We start from the raw sequence: 11,012 nt of genomic DNA on the forward strand, positions 1-11,012 counted from the left end.
ACTTGGACAAATAATGGATTAATCAATTTGCCTGCGGAACCAATCTTGTTCTGAAATTTCACAAAATGTATAATAGTTGATTGTTAATGCTCTTTTCCACAATTTACGTTGTGAGTAATTGACAATGTGTGATAGGTCAGTTATTGTACAGAGCTGGAATCGAACTTGGGTTTCTGCAGTGTGAGATCAGAAAATAAAGACGTGGCATAAGCATCTTTTTCAAACAGGTTAATGTTAGCTCAAAACAAAATACACCAACTTCCAATCCTAAATGTGCTGCTGCTTTTATTTATGCAACACGCATGTTTTGGATATATTATAAACGCCAGGCAGCGCCCATGGTGAGACAGGCTCGAACTTACAATTAAGTTGATGCTGTGAAGTAACCAATGAGCTTTAAAGCTGACGCTCGCTTAAAGCTCGGACACATTGTAGAAAAGGATGACCGTTATCCTACTCGCCGTGGTGGGTCACATTCGGGGAAAACTCCAGGTGTTGATGCACATCATCTCACAGCCAGACGTGACCAAAAACATAAAAGTGCGTGAAGTACCGAAGGAGGACATTCATTCCGTTTAACATCAGCGGCTCTTTAGATTAGCAGATCATTCAATGCCACCCGACCGACCTTTTCCCAGAGGCATGAATTTGATTGCTGTCGTTTCTGGCATTGACATTTGAAAGTCACTGTTGTATCTGCCTCCATTAATCTCACAGGCAGTGCAGACCAGATAACTGAACTGTATCCCAGGACATTGAAATAATTGTTGGAAACATGTCACTTAACAATCTTATCTCGCAGATATCTTCATCTGCGAGTGCTGTGGCAACTGGAACTGATCGCAAATGAGAACATAGGGAGAGTATGCGGATAATCATTCCTGCCCCAACATTCAGTTTAATCACAGCTGAGGTTCTGCCTCAATGTAACTTGCTGCCTGTTCCTCAGGTACTTTAATTCCCTCAAAGTTCACTGTCGATAAGAAAAATCGAGGCAGACACCCACAGCAAAATGTCAAACCGATTTGGACATATAGATGGAGTACTCCAATCTGCAGCGACACAGATCTGGAAGGTGGGACAGCTGATTGAGTCATCGAAGTTCACCGCATGGAAAATGGAGCTTTGGCCTGACTTGTCCATACCTCCCAGTTTTTACTACACAAAGCCTGCCCGATTGCCCACATTTGGTCATATTCCTCTATACCCATCTCCTCCACATAAATATCTAAATATATTTTAAAAGGCAGAATTGTAGACGGCTGTACTACTGCCAATGTTTCAAACACTCACCACCCTCAGTGCGAACAAATTGTTCACCTGGACACTTTTGTATCTCTCCCCTCTCACCTTAAACCTTTGCCCTCTATTTTTGGATTCCATTACCTTTGGGAACATCTACAATATCTATGCCCCGCATTATTTTATAGTCGCCGTCATGATCACTCCGAGGCTCCAAGAAAAATTTTCGAGCCTATCGAGCCTCTCCTTATAACTCAAACCATCAAGTCCGGGAGCAACCTAGCAAATCTTTTCTGATGTTAATCACATCCTTTCTATATTAGGGTGACCAGAACTGTACACAATATTCCAAGTGTGTCCTTCCCAATGTCTTGTTCAAGTTAAGCAAGATCTCCAAACTCCTGTATTCAATGATCTGACCATGTATCTATATAATATTAATAATGGCGACAGCCACAGTAATTGCGGAACAAAGAGCCGCTTCTATGTTGTGAATTTCCAATTATTCAACATGTTTGCAGAGGTTAAATAAAACAACAAAGTCGCAGAATGTATCTGACTGGGAAAAATGTAGAAGAATATCTTGATCAAGAGACTCACAGCTAATCAAATCTTCAACCGATACTCATAGAAACAAAACAGAAACAGAATAAAGGAGAGTGGTAAGAGATAAAGGGGGAGAGAGCGTTTAATGCTGGAGTACATTGCACACCACTCCCTTCCACCTTACTGCAGCAAGCACGTTGTTTGAACTTCCAGGATACATGCTCTTAGAAATACCTTAGATCCAGTTTCCTCCGAAGTAGAAGTGTGAGAAACACCGGTCACCTTTTAACAAGTTACACTTACTCAAATTCTGAAGAACTATTTATTATCGATCTTGCAAGAGCGGGTGCCGCCAGTAAGCAATAGTAGACACAAAGAATTCACACAACATCACTTTGTTATATACAATCCATTAAAATACAATCCGTGAGAAATACATCCCACAAACTATAGAAAGGGCAGTTCCCTTATCAGTGATCCCTTATTTGGCCTCCCCCTTGCCTAGTGGTTTCTGTCAGCTCCTGGTATATCCTTGGATCGTCAGTTTAAGATAAGAATGAGGCCCCCTGCTGGCACCTGCTATCTTCCCCCTTGCTTAACAATTTCTGTTATTGTACATCCCGTTCTTCCCCGAAGGTCAACCTTGTACATAGTTACAACAACTCGCTCACTATTGGTTACTCAGAACTTGACATGTTAATTTTCCCATCAGGCTTCATTGTTGACATCTTAATTGTGAACCAGAGTTTATACATGTAGAAACAACACAACATGTTCATTTCTCACAAGCCCCCTTTTTTTCTTTTTACTCTTGTTGCTTTTTACACTTTGTCGCCTCTTCTAACCTACCCCAAAATTGTCCAACATCCTCTCAACTTCCCTTTCTATGGTGCCGTCCTCTCCTTCAGTCTTCCCTCTTTCTAGTAGGCAAATTGTATCCTGGCCTCCTTTACCCAGGGGTAATGGCATCTGCTTGGTCAAGGCTGTTTCGTTGAGCCTCTGCACCAAGCCTCTTACGCACGGGATGATGCAACAGCCTATTGCCGCCAATGCTCCTATCACCACGATGATGGAGGTGAGGATGGACACAATTAACCCTTTCCATTTCCCAAACATTGATACAAGCCACCCAGTCATGGATGTGTCTGCCACTGAGTTGTCTGCCATTTCCTCAGCCAGAGTGGTTAACCCTTGTAGCGCACGGGTAATCGATCCGTCGGGTGCCGTGTTGTTAGGGATAAACGTGCAACACTGTCCCTTAAGCATAAAGCATACACCACCTTTCTCTGCCAAAATCATATCCAGAGCCAATCTATTCTCCCAGACAATTCTACTGGTTGCGTCCAGTTGTTCTGCTATGCCCTTCACGGCGTCCCTGGGATAATTGATGAACCTCTGTTGATTATAGTATATATAGTTTATCCAATCCACATTCTTATTGACCGTAAGCCACCAGAAGAGGGACTCGAACCCAGCTGCAATCTGATTTCGGGCTTTGAACTCATCTGGTACTCCTCTGGGAATGCCAACGGGGTCCAGGTAAATACTGTCATTAAATGAGGTGGGTATGCTTCGTTTAGATCGTTCCCCTTTTACACTCCCCCTCTCCTCTTGTCTTTCATAGGCTATACTGAACTGAATGGCGAGCTGAACTAATGCGCATGTCCCTTTCCATTGGGGGGGGGGGGGGTAGAGTGGGCCTTAGAATCTTTCCTCCGCAATACCACCATATATCCGCACGTGGTATTTTTAGTGATGAGTAATTTCCCTGGGTGGTCACGTTCTTCGTCTCAATACAAGTCTTGAGTTCTCCCATATCTTTACTTAGCCCTGTATCAGAACGACTTATACACGATTTCTGATGTGTCACGGTAACCAAGAAGGAGGGAGGGTTTGCTGATAGTTTCTTATTAACAGGAGGAAACATCAGAGATAGGGCAGTGCAGGTCTTGTTGCCCCAGGCTGTCTCATCTTGGTACAAGGCCATCATGCATTCCATGCTCCCTCTATTGTCTGTCCACCCCAGTGTAAAGGGCTCCATATGGGCCTGTGGTCTACCTGATGCGCAAGCATAACAATTGTCTTTCTTCTGCGTCTGGGCCGAATACCTCACCCACTCAATCCACGCATTCTGTTCCTCATAGCCGGTCTCTATCTCAAAGGCTTGCTCTAAATGTTTCACTTCAATTATTTTGACTCCCTGTCCTTTCTCCGCCTTGTCGTTCCTAGTTCCATTAGTGGGAGTTCCTCCTTGGTCTAATGAGATACGGAAGCAGCATTCAGTCTTGCCATTTCTCATGTTTACCCCGAATATCTCATGTCTAAGTGAACAAACCCGATTGCCTGTCTCAATCCAGGCCGTGTGTTTTACGGTGATATATACGAGGTGACAAGTTCCAGCCTTGCACGTTGAGGGGGAATTTCCATTAATCTGGTGAATAGTACGACCGGTGGTGCCCCTCTGGGGAATTGGCAGAACCTTTTCAGCCAACCCCCCCTCTCCGTAATCATTCCTCTCGGTAATAATGAAGAGAATCTACCCTAAATTGCTTTCCATTCCCCTCTGACTCGCAGTCTATGAGGGTGCATAGGTCAGTCCGTATTACCTGAGGGTACCGACTTTCTGGGATTGTTAATTTAAACATATGACCGATTCCTTCCCCCCCACATTATTAATGTTATAATACATCGTATAGTCCATTTTAGCTGTAGTTTTGTCATATTATTGAACAATTCAGGATTTTGAGCCTTTTTAATCTTATCTTTAATGATTCCTCAGTGGCCTCCACATGCCATTGTTCCTGTTCAGGTGGTGATTTCACGGGACCCTTCGTTCTGCTGTAATGAGTCCAACCTTTTTCCGCGGTTCGTATGGCAGTCTCTGTGGTTAACAAAACCAGGAACGGTCCGTCCCAAGTGGGTTGAAGCTTGGTTTCCTGCCACGATTTCACCAGTACCCAATCTCCTGGTTTAAATTTGTGGACTGCGAATTCAAGGTGCGGTGTCTGCGCTAGCAGTCCTTGTCTCCCGAGGAATGATAATGAGGAACAATGCCAGTATATATTTCTTTACATAGTTATCTTTACATTCTGCAATGGGCCATTCTGCCATTGTTCCAAGGTATGGCAATCCGAACAACATTTCGTATGGGGACAACCCCAAATCTTTTCTTGGAGCCGTTCGGATTCTTAGAAGGGCTATCGGTAAACATTTTGTCCAGGGGAGCCTAGTTTCTAGTATTATTTTTGACAAATGATTTTTCAGGGTTTGATTCATCCTTTCCACTCGTCCCGATAAGCGGGGGTGCCAAGGAGTGTGGAAGTCCCAATTTATCTCCAAACTTCTAGTAGTTGCCTTCTTTAATAGAATCGACGAATTCATCTACAGAAAACCTGTATGTTTAATAAGTTATTGTGTTTGATATTTTAAAATAAATGTTTAGAATTAGCCTGGAAATTAAAACTTAAAATGATGTGGAAGCTGGTCTTAAAAAAACAAAACAGCTTTGATTAAAAAGAACAGATCGTTCAAGGACATTTGATAACGGGAATTTGGCAGCAATCCAACTTTTACTCCCAGTCGATGAATTTTAGCTGAAATACTATTATTGAAATGTTACTGAATCAGTAGTATCAAATTTGATTAATTTATTAATTATAATAATTATTTTGAAATGCCTGGTTGTTGGGCCCCTGCGGTTGGCAGGTTTGTATGCTATATTGGGAACTTGCCGGACGGGGAACTGACACTGCTCTTGATAAGACCTTAGAGGTAAAGTGACTTCCCCTGTCCTCGTCTAGATTTTCTACCAACCCTTATCGGGGAACAATTTGCTCCAGAATGATTTTAGAGACTCCGCCTGCGGTGGCCGTGGTTGTAGGGTAAGCTTATTTCAGTCTTCGCAGGGGTGGTAGTTCAGTATTTGCAGCCTTCTCTGCAACAAACTGTCTCTCTCTCTCTCTGTATTGAAACACTGACTCCAGGCATGCTGCAGCCTTCTCTGTCCCTCTCTCTCTGTATTGAAACAGTGACTCCAGGCATTTTGCAGCCTTCTCTGTCTCTCTCTCTCTCTGTATCTCTCTCTCTGTCTCTCTCTATGTCTCTTTGTCTCTCTCTGTCTCTTTCTCTCTCTATCTCTCTCTGTCTCACTGTTCTCTCTCTCTGTCTCTGTATCTCTCTCTCTGTGCCTGTCTCTCTCTCTCTGTATCTCTCTCAGTCTCAGTCTCTCTCTCTCTCTGTATCTATCTGTCTCTCTCACTCTCTGTATCTCTCTATCTCTGTTCTCTGTATCTATCTTTCTCTGTCTCTCTCTGTCTCTCTCTTTCTCTCTCTGTCTCTCTCTGTCTCTTTCTCTCTCTCTCTCTCTGCCTCTGTCTCTCTCTGTATCTCTTACTCCCTGCCTGTCTCTCTCTCTCTCTTTATCTCTCTCTCTGTCTCTCTGTGTCTCTTTCTCTCTCTGTATCTCTCTCTCTCTCTGCCTCTCTCTGTCTCTTTCTCTCTCTGTATCTCTGTATCCCCCTCTCTCTCTCTGTTATCTGTATCTCTCTCTCTCTCTGTCTGTCTTTCTCTCTTTCTCTCTCTCTCTGTCTCTTTGGATCTCTCTGTCTCTCTCTGTATCTCTCTGTCTCTCAGTATCTCTATGCCTCTCTCTCTCTCTGTCTCTCTGTTCTCTCTCTCTGTCTCTGTATCTCTCTGTCTCGGTCTCCCTCTGTCTCTCTCTGTGTATCTCTCTCCCTGTCCCTTTCTCTCTCTCTCTCTCTCGCTGTATCTCCCAGTCTCTGTCTCTCTCTGTCTCTCTCTGTCTCTCTGTTCTCTCTCTCTCTCTGTATCTCTCTCTCTCTCTGCCTGTCTCTCTCTCTCTGTCTCTCTCTGTCTCTCTCTGTTCTCTGTATCTCTCTCTCTCTCTTTCTTTCTCTGTCTCTTTCTCTCTGTCTCTCTGTCTCTCTCTCTCTCTCTCTGTTCTCTGTATCTCTCTCTCTCTCTGTCACTCTCTGTCTCTTTCTCTCTCTGTCTCTCTGTATCTCTCTCTCTGTTCTCTGTATCTGTCTCTCTGTTCTCTGTATCTGTCTCTCTGTCTCTCTGTATCTCTGTATCTCTCTGTCTGTCTCTCGCTGTCTGTCTCTCTCTCTGCCTGTCTCTCTCTCTCTCTCTCTGTATCACTCTCTCTGTCTCTGTCTCTCTCTGTCTGTCTCTCTCTCTCTGTCTCTCTGTATCTCTCTGTCTGTCTCTCTCTGTCTGTCTCTCTCTCTGCCTGTCTCTCTCTCTCTCTCTCTGTATCACTCTCTCTGTCTTTATCGCTTCCCCCTGTCGGGTGTTTATTCTCCCACAGTCGCATGCCTGCTCTTCTAATCATTCCCTTTCATCCCCCGTGAATACGATACTCATAATGGACATTAATTCGGTCCATGTGTATATATTAGGACCTAAGAACTGATTGAATTGTTCCGCCAGTCCTAAGGGGTCTTCCATTAACGTACATAGAGATCTTTTTTTTAATGCTGACTTCTCCTGAATTTAAAAGAGAATTTACAAATCCTACTTCGCCCTCTCCAATAGGGACTTCCCGAAGGAGGTTCGTTTTTGTTATTTCTGGTTCCTTTCCCTGTCCTTTCGTGGATCTTAATATCATTTGACCCTCTCCTTCTTTTTCAGGGACTTTCTCTGATTTGCCTTTATTAATTTGTTGGTCATTTGGCGAGTCCTTGTTGTTTGACGTATTCTTATAAGGGGTGGCAAATTATCTAGGACGTCCCATTGTTTAAGAGGGGCTGTGGGAACGCCTTTGCCCTGTGGGATTAATGGATATATTCGGGTGGCGTTCCTGCTGGGAAGCCAACAACTCGCGTAACTTACTTCTTTATCGGAACAGGGTCTTTTATCATTGACATATATATTCAAAATTTGGCACACCCAATCTTCGTCCGAACCGTATTTCGGCCAAAAGACTGTGGGTTTACGGATTGCTTCTCTTATCCATATGAAGCAACAACATTTTATCATTGTTTTCCTGTCCTTACATTTTTTGTACATGGCTCTCAAAATCCCAATTCACTAACTACCGACCCACTGGACTTTCTGGTGGGATATTCTTAGGGATTTTCTTATCGGCGCCGTCTCCTTGTTTCGAGTGTTTACTTCTCATTGTAATGTACTCAACTTCCACTTATTTCGAAGTAAAGTGTCTCGTTATGACTGGTCCGTCAAAAGAATCACAATCCTGAAAGTACTTATATCATCAATCCGCCCATTCACTGATACGGATGTCTGGATATGAACTCGAGAGTCCTTATATCATCAATCCGCCCTTGCGGATGTCTAGATACGAACTCAAGTCAACAAGGTAATACTTAAAAGTCGCTTTTCTTCCCTTACTCCGTGCACAGAGTTGCCTGACTTTCACTTCCACGGCGTGCCTGCCATTATAATCCGTGACTTGCTTCTTCAGAATGACTACCCTAGGAACGTGTTCAGTTGACCGTGGGTAACTACTCAAGATGATCTAAGAGACGGTTTAAATAATGGGACGCGTCTTCTCGGTTCCTCTTGAGCCGCCCCCCTCGATCAATGAAAACTATTCCGGACGAGCCCCCAATTGTGAGAAACACCGCTCACATTGTAATAATTTACACTTAGTCAAATTCTGAAGAAGTATTTATTATCGATCTTGCAAGAGTGCGTTGCACATCACTCCCTTCTACCTTACTGCAGCAAGCACATTGTTTCTATCTTCCAGGATTCATGCTGTTAGAAATACCTTAGATCCAGTTTCCTCTGAAGTAGAAGTTACATGATTCCTCACACCGTTAGAACGACAAACAGAGGCAGCACAATGGCCCAGTGGTTAGCACTGCTGCCTCACGACGCCGAGTTCTCAAGTTTGATCTCGGTTCTGGGTCACTGTCAACAAAGAACAAAGAAATGGACAGCACAGGAACAGGCACTTCGGCCCTCCAAGCCCGTGCCGATAATGCTGCCCGACAGAACTACAATCTTCTACACTTCCTGGGTCCGTATCCCTCTCTTCCCATCCTATTCATGTATTTGTCAAGATGCCCCTTAAATGTCACTACCGTCCCTGCTTCCACCACCTCCTCCGGCATCGAGTTCCAAGCATCCACTCCCCTCTGTGTAAAAAACTTGCCTCTTTCATTTACTCTAAACCTTGCCCTTCTGTCCGTGTGGAGTTTGCACATTGGCCCCGTATTTGCGTTTGTTTCTCCCCCACAAACAAAGATGTGCATGCTAGGTGGATTGGCCGCACGAAATTGACCCTTATTTGAAAAAAAATGAATTGAGTACTCTCTGTTTATTTTTAAAGAATGCAGAACAGTTCATCCCAGGCCCCAGAAATTCAAAGCATCAATGCATTAACAAGATCACTTTTACTGGATGTGAAAGTTGCTGGTTAGGAGAGAATTTATTGCCCCTTCCCAGTTGCCCAACAGAATGTGGTGGTGAGCTGCTTTCTTGAAACGTTGCAGTCCGTGAAGTTTGGGTCCACCCAACGTGCTTTTATGGAGAAAGCTAAATTATTTTTTCCCGGTTACCGCGAAGGAACGTTTATATGGGTTCAACTGGGAATGGTGAGTGATTTTGAGGGGACATTCCAGTTGGAAATTTTCCCAAGTAGGGGCTTGTCTAGTTCTTCAAAATGATAGTGGTCGTAGGTATGGAAGGTGCTGTCTAAGGGACAATTGCCTGAGGTAATTTGCTGAGTTATTGCGGTGCATTTTGGGATGGCTGTTGGAGGGATTGAATGCCTGTGGCAGGAGGAGCAATGAAGCGCACTGCTTGGTATGGGATGCTTTCGAACTCCCTCAGCGTTCTTGGAGATCTTGGGAACAGCGTTTCACTTGGACAAAAAATGGATTAATCAATTTGCCTGCGTCACCAATCTTGTTCTGAAATTTCACAAAATGTAAAATAGATGATTGTTAATGCTCTTTTCCACAATTTACGTTGTGAGTAATTGACAATGTGTGACAGGTCAGTTATTGTACAGAGCTGGAATCGAACTTGGGTTTCCGCAATGTGAGATCAGAAAATAAAGACGTGGCATAAGCATCTTTTCCAAATAGTTAGCTCCAAATGTTAATGTTAATGTTAGCTCCAAACAAAATACACCAACTTCCAATTTTAAAAGTGCTTCTGCTTCTATTTATGCAACACACATGTTTTGGAAATATTAAAAACGCCAGGCAGCGCCCATGGTGAGACAGGCCCGAACTTACAATTAAGTTGATGCTGTGAAGTAACCCGTGAGCTAAAGCTGACGCTAGCTTAAAGCACGGACACATTGTAGAAAAGGATTACCGTGATCCTACTCGCCGTCGTGGGTAACATTCAGGGAAAACTCCAGGTGTTGATGCACATCACCACACAGCCAGACGTGACCAAAAACATAAAAGTGCGTGAAGTACCGACTTAGACCATTCATTCCGTTTAACATCAGCGGCTCTTTAGATTAGCAGATCATTCAATCCCACTCGACCGACCTTTTCCCAGAGGCATGCATTTGATTGCTGTCGTTTCTGGCATTGACATTTGAAAGTCACTGTTGTATCTGCCTCCAACAACCTCACAGGCAGTGCAGACCAGATCATTGAACTGTATCCAAGGACATTGAAAAAATTGTTGGAAACATGTACCTTAAAAATCTTATCTCGCAGATATCTTCATCTGCGAGTGCTGTGGCAACTGGAATTGATCGCAAATGACAACATAGGGAGACTATGCGGATAATCATTCCTGCCACAACATTCAGTTTAATCTCAGCTGAGCTTCTGCCTCAATGTAATTTGCTGCCTCTTCCTCAGATACTTTCATTCCCCCAAAGTTCACTGTCGATAAGAAACATCGAGGCAGGCACCCACAGCAAAATTTCAAATCGATTTGGACATATAGATGGAGTACTCCAATCTGCAGCGACACCGATCTGGAAGGTTGGACAGGTGATAGATTCATCGAAGTTCACCGCATGGAAATATGTGCATCGGCCTAACTTGTCCATGCCTCCCAGTTTTTACTACACAATGCCTGCACGATTGCCCACATTTGGTCATATTCCTCAGTACCCATCTTCTCCACAGAAATATCTAAATATTTATTAAAAGGCAGAACTGTAGAAGGCTGCATTACTGCCAATATTTCAGACACTCTCCACCCTCAGTGCGAACAAGTTTTCACCAGGACCCTTTTGTATCTCTACCCTCTCACCTTAAACC

Source organism: Scyliorhinus torazame, chromosome 23 (genome assembly GCF_047496885.1).
Source record: "Scyliorhinus torazame isolate Kashiwa2021f chromosome 23, sScyTor2.1, whole genome shotgun sequence".
Taxonomy (NCBI): Eukaryota; Metazoa; Chordata; class Chondrichthyes; order Carcharhiniformes; family Scyliorhinidae; genus Scyliorhinus; species Scyliorhinus torazame.